This window comes from Hyperoodon ampullatus, assembly GCF_949752795.1.
Source record: "Hyperoodon ampullatus genome assembly, chromosome: 4".
NCBI classification, from domain to species: Eukaryota; Metazoa; Chordata; class Mammalia; order Artiodactyla; family Ziphiidae; genus Hyperoodon; species Hyperoodon ampullatus.
In genome coordinates, this window is record NC_136917.1 from 72240809 (window position 1) to 72262016 (window position 21208).

The window sequence follows — 21208 nt, forward strand, 5'->3', positions numbered from 1 at the left end:
TATATATCTTGTCTCCTTATACAGATCAGAGCATAGTAAAGAAACAGATCTGCACCTTGCTCTTTTCACATAACTCTGTGTCTTAGATATTATATGTTCCCTTTCTATCTTTGATTCCATAATTTATTTAACTGATCCTCTGCTAATAGCATTTAGGTGTTTTCTAGTCTTTTTTTCTAGTTACAGAAGGCTCTGGTGAATCTCATTTTGAATGCATTTCAAGATTGTCCCCCAACTTGATTTCATCAGGTGTATTTCCACCAACAATGGAACATGAAGTGCGTGTATTTGTACAATTTAATGCTGTGAATTCTAATTTTTTGGCTTTAACCTGTGATAGATAGTAGTCCTTTTTAAAAATTTGTACTTTTTATGTTTACAAGCCATTGTATCTCCTACATATTGAGAGTTTATAACCTCTGAGTAATTTTCTAATGAGTTGTTGGTCATTTCTTATCGATTTTAAAGTAGTTGAGTGTATATTAGTTAAATATACTCTTTCATGTTTTACAAATAGCTTTTCATGTGCTTACAATTTTTCTTTTCCCGTCTCTTCGTTTGTCTTTTGATTCTGTTTATGCTAGTTTTTTTTTCCCCCTGTGTAAATATCTTAAATTGTGTGGTTAGGTTTATAATTCATTTCCTTTTATGGCTTCTGGTTTTTATACTGGTGGAGAAAGATCTTTCTGCAAGATTATTAAAAAAATTTTTTTCTTGTACTGTTTTGATGGTAATTGGCAATCTGTATAGTTTTCAACTTGAAGGTGAACATGATTTCCATCTTACTGGCTTTTGGGGTTTGTATTTCAATGTAAATAATATTTGATCCAGTATCCAAAATCCTTGAACCCTTGAATCAAAAACATTGTTTCTTAATCAGAGCTGTATGTCTGGATCACCTGAAGAGTGCTTAATTTTGTTCCTTTCCCCAAATACCCTGTCCCAGGTCCCCTACCCATTTAGTGGGGGGAGGGGGCTTCTTTGGGTGCATTTAGAAAAAGCTTCGGATCGCTTATTTGAAGAAGTCTTTTTGGTAGAGCAGGAAGGACTCATGATTTGCAGTTCCAGCCTTAGGAATATTTAGAGCCTGGTAAACACCCTTGCTAGTGTTTCTTAGACTCCTAGAGCAAAGGCATGCCTGCACAATGAACTACTTACATAGTAAAGATGGCCATGGCTTTGCTTAGTTAACCATTTAGTTTGGGCAGGAGTAAACTGCCTCACACGTTTTGAGACTGTATGAAGCATGCACTTTGAGTAGGTCATCTCTCCTGATCAGCTGGAAATTCAGAAAATTGCCAGGTTGCTATCGTGCCCTCTTAGTCAGCAGAGCATAGCCAATGAGCCCTACTGATGTTGGCCCCGTACGCCTTCAGGTAGACTGTTCCCTGTAGCAAGTCCTTTACTCTTATTCCTCCCTGGGTTATGATCCAGGGGAGAAGCTCAGGAACTGGGGATTGAGAGACTGGGTCCCACTTGATGCTTTGGCGCTGTCTTCTTTCATGACCTTGGGCCTAGTTTCTTCTTGGACTACTGTGTCTTAGTTTCTTCTTGGACTGTGTTTTCTGAGTGTCCTTTTAGTTCCAAAAGGAGTTGTAATTCTCCCCACTCCTAGTTGCTATACTGGAGACATGTGTATTTGATTTCTACCTCTTCTGTTTCCCCTGCCAGCCTGAGACCTTGGAGGGCACGGGTTCCACCTTACTTACTTTGATGTCCTCAGCATCTAGCACGTGCCTGATTCTAGGAAATGCTTGGTAACTACTTGCTGAGCTGGCTTCTCTCTTAGTAGGGTTGTAGAGAGAGGAGGGCCTTGAGCCAGGCTCCACAGGGCCCACGTCTTCTATCTTTCTTCCATGCAGAGATCATAGGCAAAAACGTTGCTGGGAATTATCTGGATTTTGCTATATCTTGCATTTATGTGGCATTTTTAATTCTCTAAAGCACCATCATCTGTATATAATCGGTTATATCGCACCGGCCTGCCTGGGTCTGCTAGAGCGTGTCTGTTGAATTTTAAAGATAAAGATGCTTTACCCGGAAGAGTTATGCTGTGTCAGAATAACAGATTGCTGTGGCATCCTGTTTGTTTGCAGATTTTTGTCTGAGGATTTCTTTGTCACCTGCAAAACCCTCAGGGCAAAAATGGAAGGCTACTCCTAAAAAAAAAAGTCATTATTCAAGTGAGAGAGAAGTGACTATTATAGCTTACAGCTTAGGCGTGACCTTAGGAAAATTGTTTAAACTGAGTTAACAATCTAACTTTGGAAAAAAAAAAAAGCCACTTCCGGAGTTTGGAGTGTAATAAGATCTTAGGAACTCAGGGATGAATTTGGCGCCTTTATCTTTGGTGAAATTTGTCTAAGAACTTGGAGCACAGCCTGTTCTGTCAGCTTTGGTGTATATTCATTGATTATAGTCATATGTCATTCATAGTCATAACTGTTGTTAAATAGAACAGTGGTTTGATTTTTACCTTGAAGTTGCCTATTAAACTCAAAATGTTATTAAAATATATTTTTCAAAATAAATGCACTTGCAAATATACATTTAATAGATTGAAACTCTATGTGTTTCTTGTGAAAGACTTTTTCTTCTCTTCCAGTGTTGTTGTGATAGGTGGCCAGGGCATGGTTGTGGTTAGTTACTACGAGTTCTAGAGTTTCTGACAATAAGATATCTTTGGCTGGAAAACTGCTAGAGAAAAGAAATCTCATAAACACAGGTGAAAAAAAAAGATGATACCCATAACTGAAAACTAACATCTTTTGGAGTGAGCTTCTAATGCAGCATCAGTAAAGCTGGGGAATAGTTTCTTTTTCTGAGGACACCCTGTACCCCCCCAAGTAAGTTTCCCAAGTGCGTTATTTACTCAGAAGGCTATTTCCTTTCTAATATCAAAAATGCAATCAATAATTATTAGTCTTTGTACAGCGCCTAGCATCTGGCTGCCCAAGGAATGTTTGTTGAATTTATTAATACCTTCAATTATGTTTAAGTACTTCTAAAGCCATATCCTGTAGGTTTTTATGACAGCCTTCGAAGGTCGTCAGAGAACATGTTAGTGTTCTGGTTTTATAGGTGAAGAAACTAATGCAGTGCCTTTACTTGAGCAAACATGTATTGAGGATGCACTATAATGAAATAGAAGGATGGCTCTTGCCCTTGACTTTACACTAGGTCCATGCTTCTTAAGACTATTCTAGGTTATGATTTTATTGAGCATCTTATGGACTCTCTCTCTGGGAAAAAAAAAGAAGAAGAAAGTGCGCCTGTGTGCAAACATAAACCTTTGCTTCTGTAATTACAAGGTTTCTCAGACTCCACAAAGTCTTGGAAGCCCAGATAAAGAATCTTTGATTTAACAATTGCTGTCAGCAAGCCCTTGAATTAAGTAACTTACTTAGGGGCCAAATAGCTTGACTCCTAAGAAGTGACAGGGACCCCATACCTCTTTTTTCTCCCCTAATGATTTTTCCTACCACCCCATGCTGAATTTGAAATGATAAGCAGCAAATGAAATATTAGGAAAACACTCTGTAAATATAGAGTGTTTTACAAATAAAAATGCAAACAGATCTCTCAGCGGCAGGGGAAGCCCAGGCCATGCATTTTGTAGTGTGGCTTATGTTCATATATCAGGGAGCCTGCTGGAACCCCACTAAACCCTTAGTTGCCAGCTATTTGGTTTAACCGGATCATTTACAAAGATGTAGCAGTCCTCACTGGTGCATATGTTAAAAGCAATATAAATGAAATCAATGCTGTGCCTGTGACATATATTTTTGCAAATGCTTTCTGTGTGTGGGTTGTGAGAGCTGGCTTAATTCTAACTGCAGAAATATCAGTGGGGTTTATATCTCTCTTCCTGAGATAGCTGGAAAGAAGGAATTTAAGTACTTAGAGACCGCACATTTTGATTTTTGTCCTACTTTGGTCTAAACCATGTTGATTTGAAGAAGCTCATTAATGTGCAGGGTAGTACTAGTTGTTTCTCTTAGTTAATTAAGTCTTGTTGGCTGGTGGAAGTAGAAGAATAATGTGAGGTTTTACAAAATTTCTGATTGGGTAGAGACAAAGTCAATGGATATTTCTCCATGCATACTGTTAATAATTTAAAAATAATTCACTAATTCCACAGTGACCCCATTTTTGTTTCATTCCAGTACTTAAAAAAGGGACATGAAGGCTTGCCTGTCTTTCTTCACGAAATAGCTGTTTTACAGACCCTTACAAGTTCCCATATGTTAGTGAAAAACATTTCCCAAGAAATTGGCAGCTTTGCACTTTGTAGCTGATGCCAGCTACTTCCTTGGGCCAATTCAACAGAGAGGAGAAGGGAAAAAAGTGCCTTGTTTTAGTGGCTGAATTACTCTGACAAGCTCTCACATTGCCCCTCCTCTTATTAATATTCTTTTTGATGTGAGCTTGTAAAACAGAGGATTGGCTGTTAATCTCCAGGATCTCAAGGGCTTTTGGCAGTGGCCCATAATTGATGTGTTCACATGGCTGTTGTCTGACTACTAATGATTAGACAGCAGTGTTATCTACCAGCTACATCAGTGTTGCTTATAAATCACACTTGATAAACTGCAGTTTCATTTCTTCAAAGCATCCCGACGTGTCTTCATACTTTGATAGAACTGCCAGAGGCATCTCACGATTCTATGACAGCTTAGATTAGGTTTATTTTTCATTTCTGTTTGACAAAATATTAGACTTTCTAACGCATGAGAAAGAGAATGTGTTTGTTCCTCTAACCAGGCCCTTGGAGAATGATAGGCAGAGAAAGATGACCTGCTGTCAGTGGGAAGATGTACAGGTTGGGGTCCCAGGTTGTGTTTTCGCCTTAGATACTCATGCCTAGGGGAATGGAGTGGGACCATGCCTGTTGGAGCTGTGGCACTCTGGAAGAAGAAGGGAAGAGGCCGCTGGGGAGGAAGTCCTCAGAATGTGTGCCTCTGCTCAGATTGTGACATGGCGGGGGTCAGCCATCTAGAGCTGTGAGATTGCACTGTCACTGTGCAGTCACAGTGTGTGTTGACCCCATGCCTCGCGGTATGACTGCGCTCTGTACAAGGGCAGGAGAAAGCAAGAAGCTTTTACTGGAGGAAAAGGTAACAGCCACAGAAATCATATCTGTTGTCCTCCTTCACTGCCCATATGGCAGCACTTCACTGGCCCAACACACACCCAGAGTCCCCTCTCTGCCCAGAACCCTGGGCTCTGCAGAGGTGAAACCAAGTTGCACGTTGCATACGCACAAGGGGCTTAGATTGGGAACCTCTGCTGAGTCTTGGGCCTTTGTTCTGCTATAAACTCCCGTGTCCTTGAGCTAACTTTCCTCGTCTATAAAACTAAAAAAAAAAAAAAAAAAAAAAGGAAGACTAATTTCTACCATAGTTTTACATATCCTTGGGGGCTGTGTTATTCCAGAGCCCCTTTAAATCTTTTTGTTAACATTAGTTAATTAATCTTCACTTAAATTTTGAGATGAAATATTAGATTTCAAAGGAGTATTTATAATTATTTGTGATTTTAAGAACTGACTTTTTAAAAACTGGTTTTTAAAACCACATTGCTTTTAAGAGACAGTTATGTCGGCTTAAGGTGTGTCAGAGGTTAAATATTTTATCAAACTGTACAATTTTTATTCAGAGTAAAATTATGTGGCAAAGATTGGGAGGAGAGTTTTTTTAAATTAATTAATTTTTGGCTGCGTTGGTCTTTGTTGCTGCGTGTGGGCTTTCTCTAGTTGCTGCAAGGGGGGGCTGCTCTGTTGTGGGGTGCGGGCTTCTCATTGCAGTGGCTTCTCTTGTTGTGGAGCACGGGCTCTAGGCGCACGGGCTTCAGTAGTTGCGGTGCACGGGCTTAGTTACTCCGCGGCAGGTGGGATCTTCCCGGACCAGGGCTTGAACCCACGTCCACTGCATTGGCAGGTGGATTCTTAACCACTGCGCCACCAGGGAAGTCCCAGGAGGAGAGGTTTTGTTAATAAATTGTTAGAGTTTAAAGAGTTACCAGAGTTCTAGAATATAAGAAGGCCTGAAGAACACACTTAATACCAAATCTACCCTAAACAAATTCGCCCAGCCCACCCCACTAAAACAAAACAAAACAGAAGTCACATAAGATATCAAAGTGCTTCAGTTATTATTAAAGATATTTAAAGTTGTTGGTTAAAACAGCTGCTTGATAGATGTGCTTTTTATATACTATTTGATATTTTATGTACATAAAACTGTTTTCTCCAGTTTAGTTTCTTACTTGAGTCCTCACTTTTTTTTTGAGTCCTCACTTTTCATAAGTGTTAGCATTGAAGAATAAAGATGATTAATAAGCTGCTTATCTTAAAATGATTTGCCATTGAAGAAAATGCCCTTTTATTTTTATTAATTTTTATTTTATATTGGAGTATAGTTGATTTACAATGTGTTAGTTTCAGGTGTACAACAAAGTGATTTGGTTATACATATACATATATCTATTCTTTTTCAGATTCTTTTCCCTTTTAGGTTATTGCAGAGTATTGAGTAGCGTTCCCTGTGCTATACAGTAGATCCTTGTTGGTTATCTATTTTATGGAAATGCCCTTAAAAAAAAATTAAACAAAACAATTTAAATTATTTTGGTTATGACTATTAGATTTTAATGCTCTGTGGGAAAAATTCATGATTAACTTAGAGAAGATAGTCTTTCAGTGATGTAAATGGATGCTTCATTTAGTTTTGACATATAAAGGAATAGTATTAGAGTTTCTAATGTAGCTGTAAAGTACAAAAAAATCTATTAAGAGGTATTGAGTCTTTCTGAGCATATAAAATATGTATGCATATGTAAGAGCTATATGTTAATATTAAAAATAATTGGAATATTTTAAAGATTTTTTATACCATATTTAAATAATTTTTTTAAAAGCAGTATATGTATATTATCTGTGAGTTTTATGAAGCTTATTACCATTATGGCAAAAATAAGTATGTGCTTTTTAATTTTAAAAAGATACCAGTTCTTCTTGACTGATGATTTAAATCATAATTCAAATCAACTAGATTTAAATTTAGCTTAGTCTAATGCTAACTCTCTTTGCAGGTGTTTAGCAACTGACTGGAATTTACTGTACTATTAAGGGATAGAGTACTAGAAATATACATTTTATTTTATTTTATTTTATTTTATTTTATTTATTTATTTTTTTTGCGGTATGTGGGCCTCTCACTGTTGTGGCCTTTCCCGTTGCGGAGCACAGGACGCGCAGGCTCAACGGCCATGGCTCACGGGCCCAGCTGCTCCACAGCATGTGGGATCTTCCCGGACTGGGGCACGAACCCGTGTCCCCTGCATCGGCAGGCGGACTCTCAACCACTGCGCCACCAGGGAAGCCCTAGAAATATACATTTTAATATAAATATGTAAAGTTCCATCGCCCACAGGGTGCTTATTGTTTGGTATTCGTGTATAGAATATGTCCTCCATCATTTGCTTTGTTTTTGGGGATGCATCATACAAGAATTTCTTATTCATTGGTTACATATCCACTAAAAAGTGTGGCTACCTGTTTATTTTGGAGTCGATCTCTTATGGTTCTATGTGAACAGGATTTAGAGTACGTATTCTTTGGTAGGTATGAGATTGAGTGACTTGCCCCTAAAAATTAGTCTTAGTCATTTGTTGTAGCCATCTAAAATGTATCCTGAAATAAGACACATGGTAAAATTAAATATTCTGGAAATACGGATGCTAAGATAGTGTGACCCTGTCTCCCACCCCCTGCTAGCCTTCATTCCTTTTCGACACCAGAGAGTAACTAACTGGATTCGTGAGTGTGATAGTATACTTTTTAAAACTTATATTTGTGCTTTCTTTTGAGACCGTTTTCAGTTTAGTTTGATTCTTGAAGTACCCCCTATGAAATAGCTAAGGCAAGCATTCTTAATGCCATTTCGTGGACGCTAATCCTGATTTCATTATTAGACTTAAGATTCCTCCCAGGACACCAGTTTCTGGAAGAGGAAAAATCATTGTTCCTCCCAAATCAAATCAAATCATATACCTGATTCTAAGTAACCGTAAATGTTTGACTATAGATTTATCTCCAGATATTTTGAAGTTTTTCATTTCATTTGAAAAACCTTCCTCTGGTTTCCAGAGACCATAGGAGCAGGTTTTTAATGTGTTGGCTTAGCCATGTGACACACTGAATAAGTTCTGAAAACATTGCTTTTGTGGTTTTGGTGGAAACTGTGTGTGGGTGACAGGGGCCGCTCATGTTGTCTGAGCGCTTACTACAGGATGGGGATGGTAAGGGCTTGATTTGGGTGATCTCATTTCATGTGTACATTACATTAATTACACGTTGGTAACATTATACACTGCGATCCCCACTTTATAGGTGAGGAAACTGAGGCTTAGCAGAGTTAAGTGAAATTGTAAGATGGTGCAGCTAGTACGTAAATGATCTGAGAGTCAAACACAGAGACATTTGTGACACACACGCTCTTGCTCAGTTTAGAAGCGTTAGTGGGACACTTGGCGTGAGACGTTGACCTGTCCGTCATGATACTCTGTGAGAAGTGGCTTCTGGAACTGATGATCCTAGTTGTCCCATTTATGGCTAGACTTCTGGATGAAAGAACCCAAGTTTTGGGGATCGCTTGATTCATTTCTAGCTCCCAGCCAAATGTGTTTGAGAACCATAATTTCATCTCATTCACTGGCTTAAGAGAAAATTAAGATAAAATATCCTGGTTTTCAAGATGAAAAATGTGACCAAAAACACATTGCAGTTACACAGGATGCTTAAGATTCCTCTACTGGAATAGAGAGGTCTAATTTATCAACAGTGTTGTTATTTCAAAAAACTTGACTTGGTGTGTAAGCTCTGTGCAGGGAGGGATCTTGGCTGTCTTGGTTATCGTTATGTTAGTGCCAAGCTGTCATAATAAAGAGATGTTCAATAAATATTTATTGAGTTTTTAAAGTCATGACTGCTTAAGTTAGAATTGAAGTATACCTCCTGTGTCTCTTTTGTGGGTTATGACTCCTGATTTTTGATGGGAAAGCTAAGCATAGTAGTATATTAAATTTTTTTTTCTTTTTCCCTCATTCAGAAATGAATCTATGTGCTTACTCCTTATTCCTATACTTCTTCCTGCTTCCCTTTTCCCCTTCCTTCCTGCTCTTTTCCAGCACCCCCCATCTCATCCCTTTTCCCTCTCCCTGGTAACATTCATTGGAGTCCACCGGTGAACCTAAGTGAGCTGTTGAGTGGACCAAAGTTTCCCATTAACCTAGAGCAGGGGCCAGCCAACTTTTTCTGTAAAGGGCGCATAGTACCTGTTTTAACCATGTGGGCCCAGATGCAAAATCATTGATAATATGTAGGTCCTTACATGATGAGGGAAGGAAACAATCTCTACAGATTTTTTTTTAATTAATGAAAATTAAAATCGAATGATAGTAATTGAGTACAATTTGTTTGTAATACAGGTCTACTAATGAGAAGAATGGAATTCTCTTTTTATGGGGCGGGTGATAACATTTCACTTCATATGGGTTCAAAGTTAGTGGTTGTTATCATTACATTGATTGTAACATTTCATTTGTAAAAAACATGCTTAGCTCACGAGCTGTACAAAAAATTGGCAGTGGGCCACATTTGGCCCAGTGGCCTTTGTTCGCTGCCCCTTGAACTAGACTGTGGACTAAAGACATCCCAAGCAGGGTACACTGTTCCTGATATTCTTCCTCTGTAAAGGATCGTTGCCTGGAGACTGGCAAGGCAGGGTGTTCCCATTGGGGGAACTGGGACTTGCAGGCTGGGAGCAGGAATGTAGGGAACGAGGGGACGTGTTTTTAAAGGTACCAGAGTAGGAAGATAGAAGGGAAGGCGAGCGAGTTTATCTCTATTTAGGGTCTGGCACTGATTCTCAAGGGGAGGTGCCTTGGACCCTTCAGGACATCGTTTTGGGAAGGGCAGGATCAGGTGGGGGCAGTCTGAAAAAGTATATTCACAACACCCGCCGGTTTTGTGATACAGCCTCCTGAAGTGAAGGTCTCATCATCATCTTGGCCGCCAGTGACACAAAGAGATGGTGGCAGGAGCTGGCATTTGGGGATGAAGTCTGGGTTCTCGCAGATCAAGTCATCCGATCTGCAGTCATGGTGGCTGCAGTCATGGTGTTGAGTCATTATTTCTTCACCTGGATTGAAACAGAAGGTTCCAGAGAGGTATAGGGCCCACACTGTGTGGCTGCCAGCGGCTGTTAGGGTGAATTTAAGGGCTCACTATTAAAAAGCTAGCAGTCTTGCTCTTCTGGTAGATGGGGGGGCGGGGCAGGGCCCAAGCCAGCTCCCCAAGGGTGGGCACTGTCTCCCCTTGACTACTCTTTGATGTCGGCCACCAGACCTCCGAGACCATGGTGACCTTGGACCCTCTCTCCTTGGGTTTTGGTCACTCAGCTCTCCCCTGGTTTGCTGTGACCTCAACAGACACGCCGCCTGCTCTCTTGCTGCCCCATCGTCCTCTCTGCTGGCTTCGCTGCTTTCTCTCTGCCAGTGACTCCTCTCTAGTCTAGATAATTCTCTTGAGCTCTGCACGGTTCTGTCCATCCGCGTGATAGACATCGCCCCTCCACCCTCCGCCCATCCTCCCCATCCCAGGGAATGACGCCCTGAGCCCCTGAAACAGAAACCTGGCACTGGTCCTCGAGCCTCCCCACTTCCCCACCTTGCAGAGCATGGCCTCTCCCCCGACCCTCACCACGGCCGCACCCTCTTCCGTGGGTGTCTCTAGTAGCTTCCTAACTGTCCTCCTTTCCTCCAGTTTCAACCCCCTCACACAGCTTCCTTTTTACCACGGAAACTATCCATCCTCCCATGCCCCCGCTTTCATATGCTCACCGCTCTCTGCTAACTTGGCAGTCACCCCCCAAATTCTTATCCTGACCTGGGCTCTTCACGAGCTGTCTGTTTCCCCATCCTTAATGTTCCATCTTTTTCCTGACCCCCTAAGCCCCTTAACTGACTGTGCCGTCCAGCATGGCTCAGCTCTGCCCACACCTCCCGCCCTTCCCCAGGCTCAGTCCTGCAACTCCTTCAGATCCGCCTTGAACACTCCCTGCCCCACCCCTTGGTGCTCCCACAGTGCCCTGGGCCTGACTGACCACCGCAGCCCTGACCCTCCACTGCTCTGCAGCCACTGTTGGTCTCCCCAGCATCCTCGGGACCCTCTAGGGCTCACGGAGCAATGCTTGGTACGTGGTGGCACTTGGCCACCAAGATGAGGGAACGACTTCCCCAATGGTGAGGGGGCTTTAATCAGCAGCCCTTGTGAAGAGGAGGACACAGGGTCAATACACCATCTCCCATCACACACACTAGGTCCCACGCAGTAACACGTTGGCTTGTTGATTTCAGGACCTCTGCACAAGGAGTTGAAATAGTCTTAATCACGTGCCTTCTCCCTTCTGCATTAGCATTTGTTTCCTTTTATTCTAAAGGGGAATGGCTTAGCATCTTTTTTATTAAAAACTAGTTTTTAAAAGAATTATGAAAGTAGTACATATTCATGTTAAAATTCATGCAAGCACAGAAGGCTATAAAATGAAAATCGATCCCTCCCCATTGCCCCGCATTTTTTTTTCCCCCTGCATCTGACATTTATTTATTTATTTATTTTTGCTGTGTTGGGTCTTCGTTTCTGTGCGAGGGCTTTCTCTAGTTGTGGCAAGCGGGGGCCACTGTTCACCGCGGTGCGCGGACCTCTCACTATCGCGGCCTCTCTTGTTGCGGAGCACAGGCTCCAGACGCGCAGGCTCAGTAGTTGTGGCTCACGGGCCTAGTTGCTCCGCGGCATGTGGGATCCTCCCAGACCAGGGCTCGAACCCGTGTCCCCTGCATTAGCAGGCAGATTCTCAACCACTGCGCCACCAGGGAAGCCCCTGCCCCGCATTTTTTTATACGGATTAAATTTCTAGAAGGATGCATAAGAAACTGTTAGAAGAGAGGATCTCCCTGGAGAATGACCTGTTGACTTTTAAAGTCTGACTTTTCCCTCTGTTCTCAGGAGGGAAAACAGAATTCTGGGCCTGTGGGCAGCTTTTTTTGTCAGGGTTTGGGAGGGTTCTGTGAGAAGAGAACTTTAAATGTTTAAGTAATGGTACAAAGCTTGGTAGAGGGCATGGCAGCCCTCAGTGGGATAGCCTGTGGTCTCTTCTTTTGCTCCTGACCTTGCAAGGTAACTTACCTCTTAAGACTTTAGTTTCCTTAGTTTATAAAATCAGATGAGAAAGCCCACTCTTGCCTTTCGGTAGAGCTGAAATAAGAATGAACGTAAAAAAACCGAAAAAAATCCAAAAAAGGTTAAAAAAAAAAAATAGAGTGAGTGTCTCCAGGGTGTCCTTGAAGACAGGTATGGAGGTGGCTGGGGGAGCTTCGTGATTTTCTTTCGTTCTGTAATCGTCCATCTCTGTGATGAACTATGGAGAGCTTTACTTAGTTGTTTGATTTGATATGAAATTAAAATTTCAAAGCTTGCATTAAGAGAGTGATGCATGTTTTGAATCAGTGTTTGGAAGTTATGGAAGGATGAGGGATAAGATGTTGATGCTGACTGAGCATCTTAGACCTGAATTTATGTGAGCAGCGTTTAGGTTTTGCAGGGAGGAAATGGTACCAAGATAGAATGCTGGGCAGGATGTCACAACTGCCTTCTTCCGTGGTTGGCCCACCCTCCTGTGGAAAGCTGGGCTTTAACCCTTTCCAAAGTGCCGTCTTAGTTCCGATAAGGTGTGACTCAGGCACTTCCTTGTTTGAACTTGTTATGACCAGCATGTATTGTGTCTATAATTTAAATGTCTAAAATATTCATTGAAAATACTCCTTTTAGGTGGTTGTAGGTGAGATTCTCTACTATAAAGAAAAGAAGTGCTGTTAGTTGAGAGGATTAGGAATAAGGTGATTTTTCTTTTTTTCCCCAAATAGCCTTTTCTTTCCTTCTTTTCCCTTCCTTTTTCCCTTCTTTAAATCATATCTGTGTCCAGAGATGGTTGAGGATGATAGGCCTCCAACCTTTCCCTAATTTCAAGGGGAAATTGGGGTCATGCAAAGACAGGCAGTACATTGATGGCCAGTATCTATGAAGATACCCAGTAGTCAGGGATTTTGAAATTGATTTGCTTGCTGATACAGGTGCACCCACGTGAAGCAGAGTTAAACATTCAGAGCGTTACCTCCGGGCCTCCTTTTTTAAAAGTTTCACTGTTAGGATTGGGGGCCAGATCTAATTGAAAGAAATGGGATTTGTGTGGAACTCTTCAGGAGTTTAACTTTATACAAAGTAAATAGACTTGTGAAAAGGATTAATCCAAGAAGACAGACTTTTTTTTTTTTTTTTTTTTTTTTTTGCGGTAGGCGGGCCTCTCACTGTTGTGGCCTCTCCCCTTGCGGAGCACAGGCTCAGCGGCCATGGCTCACGGGCCCAGCCGCTCTGCGGCATGTGGGATCCTCCAGGACCAGGGCACGAACCCGTGTCCCCCGCATCGGCAGGTTGTCTCTCAACCACTGCGCCACCAGGGAAGCCCTCACCGACACTTTTAAAACAGGTGAAGAATCTGTCGCTCAGCAATAGGACAGATTTTTTTTTTTTGCAAAGAACACAGATGAGGCTAAGTATGTGACAACTGCTGTGGAAAGTGCCTGAGGCTGAGTCCCCGTGTCCCTTCCACCTCCACTGGCAGCACTTTCCTGTGGAACTCAGCACAGCTGATGGAGGGCCTTCTAGGGGAGAATTTGGTTTGGCTTCAAAACAGCAATCAAAGAACTTAAGACACTGAGTCTGGAGTAGTTGAATTACACTCTGTCTTTCCATACTCAGTACCTTCTCTTTTGCTTTGAAAAATTGTCATGGCTAGAGAATGAAGTTAAGGATCGTCACTGTGGTTTAAAATATATTTTACACCTGTGGCTGGCCCATGTGTGCCTCTGCCTTGTGACCTACACGTATGGAGTCACTTCTGGAGTGACACGCTAACAGTCAGCAACCTTCCCTTGACCACCCCCCCCAAGCAGCGCCACAGAGACCCTGGGTTGGCATTCTGCGATTTCAGCGTGGCTGGGGTCCTGGTTGGAAAAGAAAGCATCCGTCTTGGCCCCAACTGGCCTTGGGGCCAGAGCCCTGTTTCAGCCCCAGCCTGAGTCCTACCCGTTCAATGGAGAAGCTTTTAAAAGCACTTGAACAGCTAAAAAGTACTTTGGCTTTTTATTTGGGGTGGCCTCTGGTCTTTATACCTGGGGATGAGAAAATGAAAATAATGGTACGATTCCCAGTCATTGTACACAGCTGTTGCTTTTGGAGTCGGATGATTTAAAACAATAACAACAGCAAAACAAAACCTGAAGCAGCCGCATAGCGCAGGGAGATCAGCTGGGTGCTTTGTGACCACCTAGAGGGGTGGGAGGGAGACGCAAGAGGGAGGGGTTATGGGGATATATGTATATGTATAGCTGATACATTTTGTTGTACAGCAGAAACTAACACCCCATTGGAAAACAATGATACTCCAATAAAGATGTTTAAAAGCAAAACCAAGCCAAACCTGAGCTTTGGTTTCCGCGAGGTTTTTAGTCGAGGTTTCTGGAGGGATGGCAGTATTTGCTTGGACACAACAAGATGCACCATTCTGAACTAGGTGTTGAGAAAAGTGATCAGATGCGTGCCTTCTAACATGCAGAAAAGGGTCAGAAATTACCTGGGGAGGTAGGTTTCAAACATCTTGTGTTCTCTTTTACATTGAGAAGAGTTTCTTTTGCCGTTTGACCAATGTGGGTTCAAATTCTGGCTCAGCCACTGACCCTAAGTGACCTTTTAAGTTTAAGTTTCTTATTCTTCATCTGTAAGGTACTTTCAGTCATAGCCTGTGAGGACTGAATGGGAGAATGCACAGTATAATCCCTCCTGTGTTATATGTATTAAACAGTAGCTACTGATGTCATTAGTGGTTTTACAAGAAAGCCCATGGACTTGGAAATCAGAGAGGTTTGGCCTTGAATTTCAGCTCTTTGGGTAAGTTGTCCATCCTCCAAGATCTTCAATTTCTGCTTCTATAAAATGGAGACATAATGAGTGTCAAAGGAGATAGACAACATATGGGGGCCTGGTGCACAGTCGGCCCTTAGTAAGAGTTTGCCCCTGTTGTGTGGCAGCAAGTTGTAGAGCATGCGTTGCCCTGATCACAGTTCTAGAAGGAAAAGTCTTCACTACATGTAGGAAAGATAGACTTAGGAATGACAGAAATACAATTGTTGCAGTTGTGTCCGACAGGGATGGAAATTTACCCTTGATGAATCATTTTGGGGAAAAGATTGGTGCATAAGGAAACCATTTTTTAAGCTCCCTTGCTCTACTCATGAAGCAGTGATGTCAGGCAGAAAGGGTAGTTAAAATGCAAAGTGATAGACTGTGCCAGTGGTCACCTTTAAAGAGCTGTGATTTCCCCTACACGAAGTGCAGTTTCTGTCTAATGCTTTTTAAATGAAAGAGGTGACTGTGGGCAATCTCATAAAACAGCCAAATTCCAGGATATGGAGAAAATGTGAGCATTAAGTAATTGTGCCCTGGCGCGCTCATAGAAGGTAAAAATATTGACTGAGCAAAATAATAAAACACCACTCCCGCTCTGGTTGTTGGTGACCTGAGAATCCCAGGATTGAGGGGTTAAGAGCAAGATGAGCATGGAGATTTGTGGCAACAGATGGCAGAAACCTGGGCAGGCTCCCCAGTGGGGGTTCAGACCTGCCCTGCGGTGTGGGAGGGAATCTTTCCTTGAGGCTTGCCCGCCTCCAGGCTGTGAACTTCCTTCCCCTCTTCCTGGCAGCTCTAGCCCTCCCCGCAGCAGAGCCACCTGACTGTCCCTTTGTTGGGTCTGAGCGGAGCCGGAGTGCCTGGAGCACCCCCAGCCCCGCCCACCCCTCCTCACCTGCTGTCAGTTTGTGGGTCCTGGAAACCCATCACCGGCTGCCACAGTCCCGTGCTCGCGTGATGCAAAGCTGCTGCCACTCACGCTCCAGCTTCGCAGCCTTCCTTGCTCATCGGCACTCAGGAAGCTCTTGAAATAAGGTGAACAGAGAAAATATTGCCAGAATCTCTCTGCAGATTTTTTTCCCCCAGTCCTCTGATTACACACCCTAAGTGCCGCTATCTGTGTAAATAACCTTTTCTTCCCCGCCTCCCTCTCCCCTCCTCCCATACTCTTAGGCTCTCTCGAGTGATAAATAGCCGGGCTACTGCTCAGCGTGCACCAACACCTGGGAATAATCATGCAAAAATAACAGTGAGAGACTGCCGCGCGTCTGTTCTTGACATTAACTTTCCTCAGTTTGACAGGCTGCCACCACCAGCTGTTAGACTTATGGGTCTTTCTTTTTTTTTTTTTTTTTTTCCCACTGGAGATGGCTGCTTTCCTGCTTTCCTCTTTTGGGCTCTAGCAGGTTACATCAGTGTCCCGTCAAGATAACAGAAAAGAGCTTTGACAAAGGAACCATTGCTACAACCGGCCAGTTCTCTCTTCTGCTCTTTTATTCCATTTATTGGTAGTATTTGACTAATAATTCCCCACCAATGTTTAAATGGAATATCTGATGATTACTATTTTAGGGTACTTCCCTCCAGAAAGGTATTTATAACTGCCTCTCTTGAATTGCCTTTGAACGTGGCAAATCCTAGCATTTGGCTTTAAAGGGCCAAACCACCTATTGTTTTCTTTTCAGTTCAGGTCTCAAGTATATTTGTAATAATAATAATCATATTGACAATGGCAATAGCTTTTATTTATTGAGGGCTATTCCGTACTGGGCCCTGGGCTAATGTTGTTTGAATGATCTCAGGTAGTAGTCACCTTAGCAGCCAAGTGGTATTTACATTTTACAGATGAAGCCACTGGGTCCCAGACAGATCAAGCAACTTGCCAAAGGTTCTTAAAGGTTGAGATGGATTCCAACTCCAGAGACTGATCCCTGCCCCGCACTGTCTTCTACATGCTGTTTTTTGCGCTCAGGCCACCATGGACAGCCCCTTGGATGAGGTTCTGCAGCGACACTTGTAATTTTGCTGGATTTGTATGTTGATTTCTGCTACAGTCTTGCCCACTCTTGTTTTGCTAGCGGCGCCTGACACACAGCAGGTGTGTTAGTAGTTATTTATTGGGTGGACATGTGATCGAGTTGAGGTGAATAAAAGACTTTGCGGGGAGCAGTGCACAAAAAAAGAGGTACAGCTAGAGACGAGTAGCAGGAGATTTTCTAGAAGTATAGGACTCGTCAGGGCCTGCTATAAAGTGGGGCTGGATTAAGCCGGTGGACGGCTGCCAGATGCCAGTGCATGAAAGGAGCAGTATTTCCTCAGGCTGAGCTTCTCAGGGTTAAGCCCTTTTTCTTATACTTTTAACACACTTTAACCGCCCTTAACCATGCATTTGGAGAGGATTATAGATTTATGTTAAACATAGTAGGATATAAAAAGGAGCTTTGTAAGAGTGGATGCAGGGTTAGAGAACTGTAATATCAGACCAGGGACTTCCTTTTTTCTTTTTCAAAGTCATTGTTTACTGAGCTAAGCACCGTGCAGAGCTTTCACTGGGCATGAATTATCTCATTGCGTCTTCACCACGACCCTGTGCAGGTTATTGTTATTCTTATTCCCATTTCTTAGGTCCAGACACTGAGCCTTAGAGTAGCCAGGTCATTTGCTCAGGATCCCACGCAAGCAAGTACCACCAGGGTCAGGATTTGAATCCAGCACAACCCGAGGTTTATCACTACCCAAGTCCAAGTGTATGTTGCTTCCTCCCCGGACGCCCTCATGGGAACTGTTGCTACTCTCTGTCTTAAGGAGCCTCACTGGGTGAAGAAATTACGTTTCAGTGTATGATCAGTGAGTGACTGAGAAATCAGGGTGCAGTGGAGTTGACCTTTTGTATAAGGCAACAGTACCTGTTGAAGATCTTTCAAAATCCTGCGTTACATATGGTGTCATGTGACTGTGTATTAGCTACCGTGAGATACACAAGAGAACCAAAACCTTTTTGAGGGGAACTTCTCCCACTGGGGGTGTTAGCTGGTAGAAAGAAATGGCCGCACTCTGAATTATTTCCCTTTCACCCCTCTTTTGTCTCTAATGTTAGTGTATGTTGAACCCGTTCTGTGAAGGTCCTCCTTGGAGGATGCTGCTCTTTTATGCTTACCTGGGCTGCTCCTAGACATGCTTAATTACCCTTGCACACAAACAGATATGGGCCACGGTTTTGTCTACAATGAGTAAGTTGGGTTAGATGAACTTCTACCGCCAACGTTCTGTGGTCGTCTCGGAAAAGCTGGAAACGCCAACTCACTGCTTGTGCCTGGGTAGGTCACTGCAGGCTGAGGGAAGCTCAGCCCTGTCAGTTGATGCCACGAGGAAGGTGGGCCGAGCATAGCACGTGAGCCAATTATTTTGTTACGAGATCGTGGAAATTCAGACTTTTCCCTAATTTTTTGTGTTGGTCAACAAATGAAAAGGTTTTTAAAAGTAGCATACCTGCCAAATAAAACCTGCCTCTGGGAGTAGCTATCATTCCCCACCCCTTTTCCAGTTGGTGAGCTCTGGGGAAGAGGGACCCCCAGTAGACAACATGGGAGGTCTTTGTTCTCCACTCCAAATCCTGAAATCTCAAGGGAGAAAAGTTCCCTTTTCTACTCTCACTGATAATTATGATCGGGTACCTGTGGGAATGGGAGTTTTGAGCTACATGGAGGAAGTGAGTACAGTGGAAAAACTAAGAGAAGTTCACTTGTGCGAGTCAAAGAGTTGAACCTTTAAAACTATATTACCTATTGAGTTCTCCTATCAAGTTTAAGAGTTTTAGACTATTATCACATTGGGGGGCTGTTTATGGTTAAGTTCATATTTATAGTCAAACTTCTCTGAATCTTACTTTTCTCATTTTAAAACAAGCCTGCAGGCTTCCCTGGTGGCGCAGTGGTTGAGAGTCCGCCTGCCGATGCAGGGGACGCAGGTTCGTGCCCTGGTCTGGGAAGATCCCACATGCCGTGGAGCGGCTGGGCCCGTGAGCCATGGCCGCTGAGCCTGTGCATCTGGAGCCTGTGCTCTGCAACGGGAGAGGCCACAACAGTGAGAGGCCCACGTACCGCAAAAAACCAAAAAACAAACAAACAAACAAACAAAAAAACCAAGCATGCACAGGGCTCCAAGGTCCCTTCTTTAAATGTCATCAACTGAACTGTTTTCATTGCATTTGAATTGTGTTAATGGAAATAAGCACAGTTAACTTGCTGGTAGGCCCAGGATACCATGGCCTCTCCCATCAAGCTTCTAGTCTCTTTAGAAGCTTCATCTTTGAAATTACATAAATATCCCAAATAAGTATGTGAGTGTGTGTGTATCTCTACACAAATATATTCATAAGCAGACTTATACTGAAATAGGGATTTGGTCTAGAAATTCTGTTTTGAGAGGATTCGTCATCACTATTAGAAGGCCAAAGAATACATTTTCCAGGTGAGGAACATGGGCCTCGGTGAGGTTAAATGATTCTCCCAAGTCACAAGCTTAATTAATGTGGGAGGTGGAGCCGAAGTCCTGGTGTCAGCACACCCTGTCCCTATACCTTCTGTTGTACATGTTGCCCCAAGGTATCCTGAAATTCAAAATTAGAGAGTTGGTACTCTCTGAGACTCGTCACCTCTTTTATTTTATTCCAGTTTCTTATTTATCTAACTGAAGCTATATTTGTTCTCTTGGAATTAATGTACGCTGTCGATCAAGGATATAAAGGATATCTTGAGAATATTGTTCCATTTTGTCTTTTCAGTTTACATGTGTAGCACCAAATTACAGTTTACAACTAACTGTACAGATGAAGAGGTTGTTGGGAATCATGCACAAAAAAAATGTGCAGTATAGCTGGTTTATAATTTTCCTTGGTCTTTTTTTTTTTCCTTTTTTAAATTCTAGAAAGTGATTTCAATCTCACGCAATCTTTTAGTTGAAATAAAGACTACAACGTTGCATTGGCTCCCCCTGCCCTCCTTAAATTTTCTTCCTCAGAACCCCTTTCTTCATTTGTCAGCTCAGTTTTAAAATAGGAACTATCAGTGTGAACTTTGATCCATGGTAAGCTGCATTTACACAAAAGCATAAATCACCAGATCTGGGGTTTGGGGCTGTTAAATACTTTCCTTTCTTGGGATCTGTGATCAAGAAGGAAGAACAATAAAAAGCATGGAGCAAAAGGAGTTTTATGGCAGCTTTGAGAGCAGGAAATTAAGTTTCTTTAGTGTGCAGTTGGATGAAGGGCTGTTCTATTGCATCTTGGATCACTCAGGCATGTGAACGTCGCTGTATCATTTTAGTGAAATGCAAACTGTAGAAATAGTTCCTACAGTCATATGAACAAGGAACCCACCCAGATGACTGCTTCAGCTGTTTATCTAGGAGCACACTTCCTCATATGACTTCTCTTGAAATACACTCTTTTTGTGTGTGTGGTTTTTTTTTTTTTTTTTTTACGAACAAAAACTATATAATATTATGTCTGTAGCCAGACGTGGATTTCTTACAAACGTTAACTGAGAATATATAAACAGACGAAGATGGCATTTTACCAGAACAACCTTCTCTGTGTCCTTTTTACACATCTAATTTGTTAGCCCAACTGATAAAACACATACGGTATCATCTCTTGTGCGTAGGTGGTGTCTCTGTGCAGCCTGAGGACATAGGTGATCTGGAATCCTGGTGCAGACGTGCTGTGTGTTTGGCTCTTTCACATTTGATAACCTGTCAGCAGGGCCAAAGCTATTCCGTAGCAGTCACAACAATGGTTAAATGGGCGGAAGGAATGAATGAGTCTGTTGACCGTCTACCTACTTAGTACATGCATAGTCTTTGGTTTCATTATGGCCTGACTCCTAAACTTTTTGCGGTGAAGGACTCCTTTGCTTGCTCTCCTCAGGATCGGGGTGCAAAGGAATTATTGTACCACAAGATCTTGTTTTGGCTGTCATTTCTCTTTTCGGACATAGAGAGGGCTGCTGAGTCTTGGTCCAACTCATCAGGAATCTTTGTTGAACCACTAAAGGATTTGTGCATTGGAGAAACTCAGATTCTGTTGAGCACACGTTTATTTCTCCATTTTTATGAATTCTGCCAAAC

The 21208-nt window shown here is 42.6% G+C and overlaps 1 protein-coding gene across 1 annotated transcript in view; it reads left to right on the forward strand.

Annotated features, from left to right (window-relative positions):
• The window catches only part of ZNF608 (zinc finger protein 608), a gene marked incomplete at both ends in the record, with an annotated part of 101029 nt that overhangs the window by 19751 nt on the left and 60070 nt on the right, over positions 1-21208 (forward strand). The gene's annotated exons all lie outside the window — the stretch shown is intronic.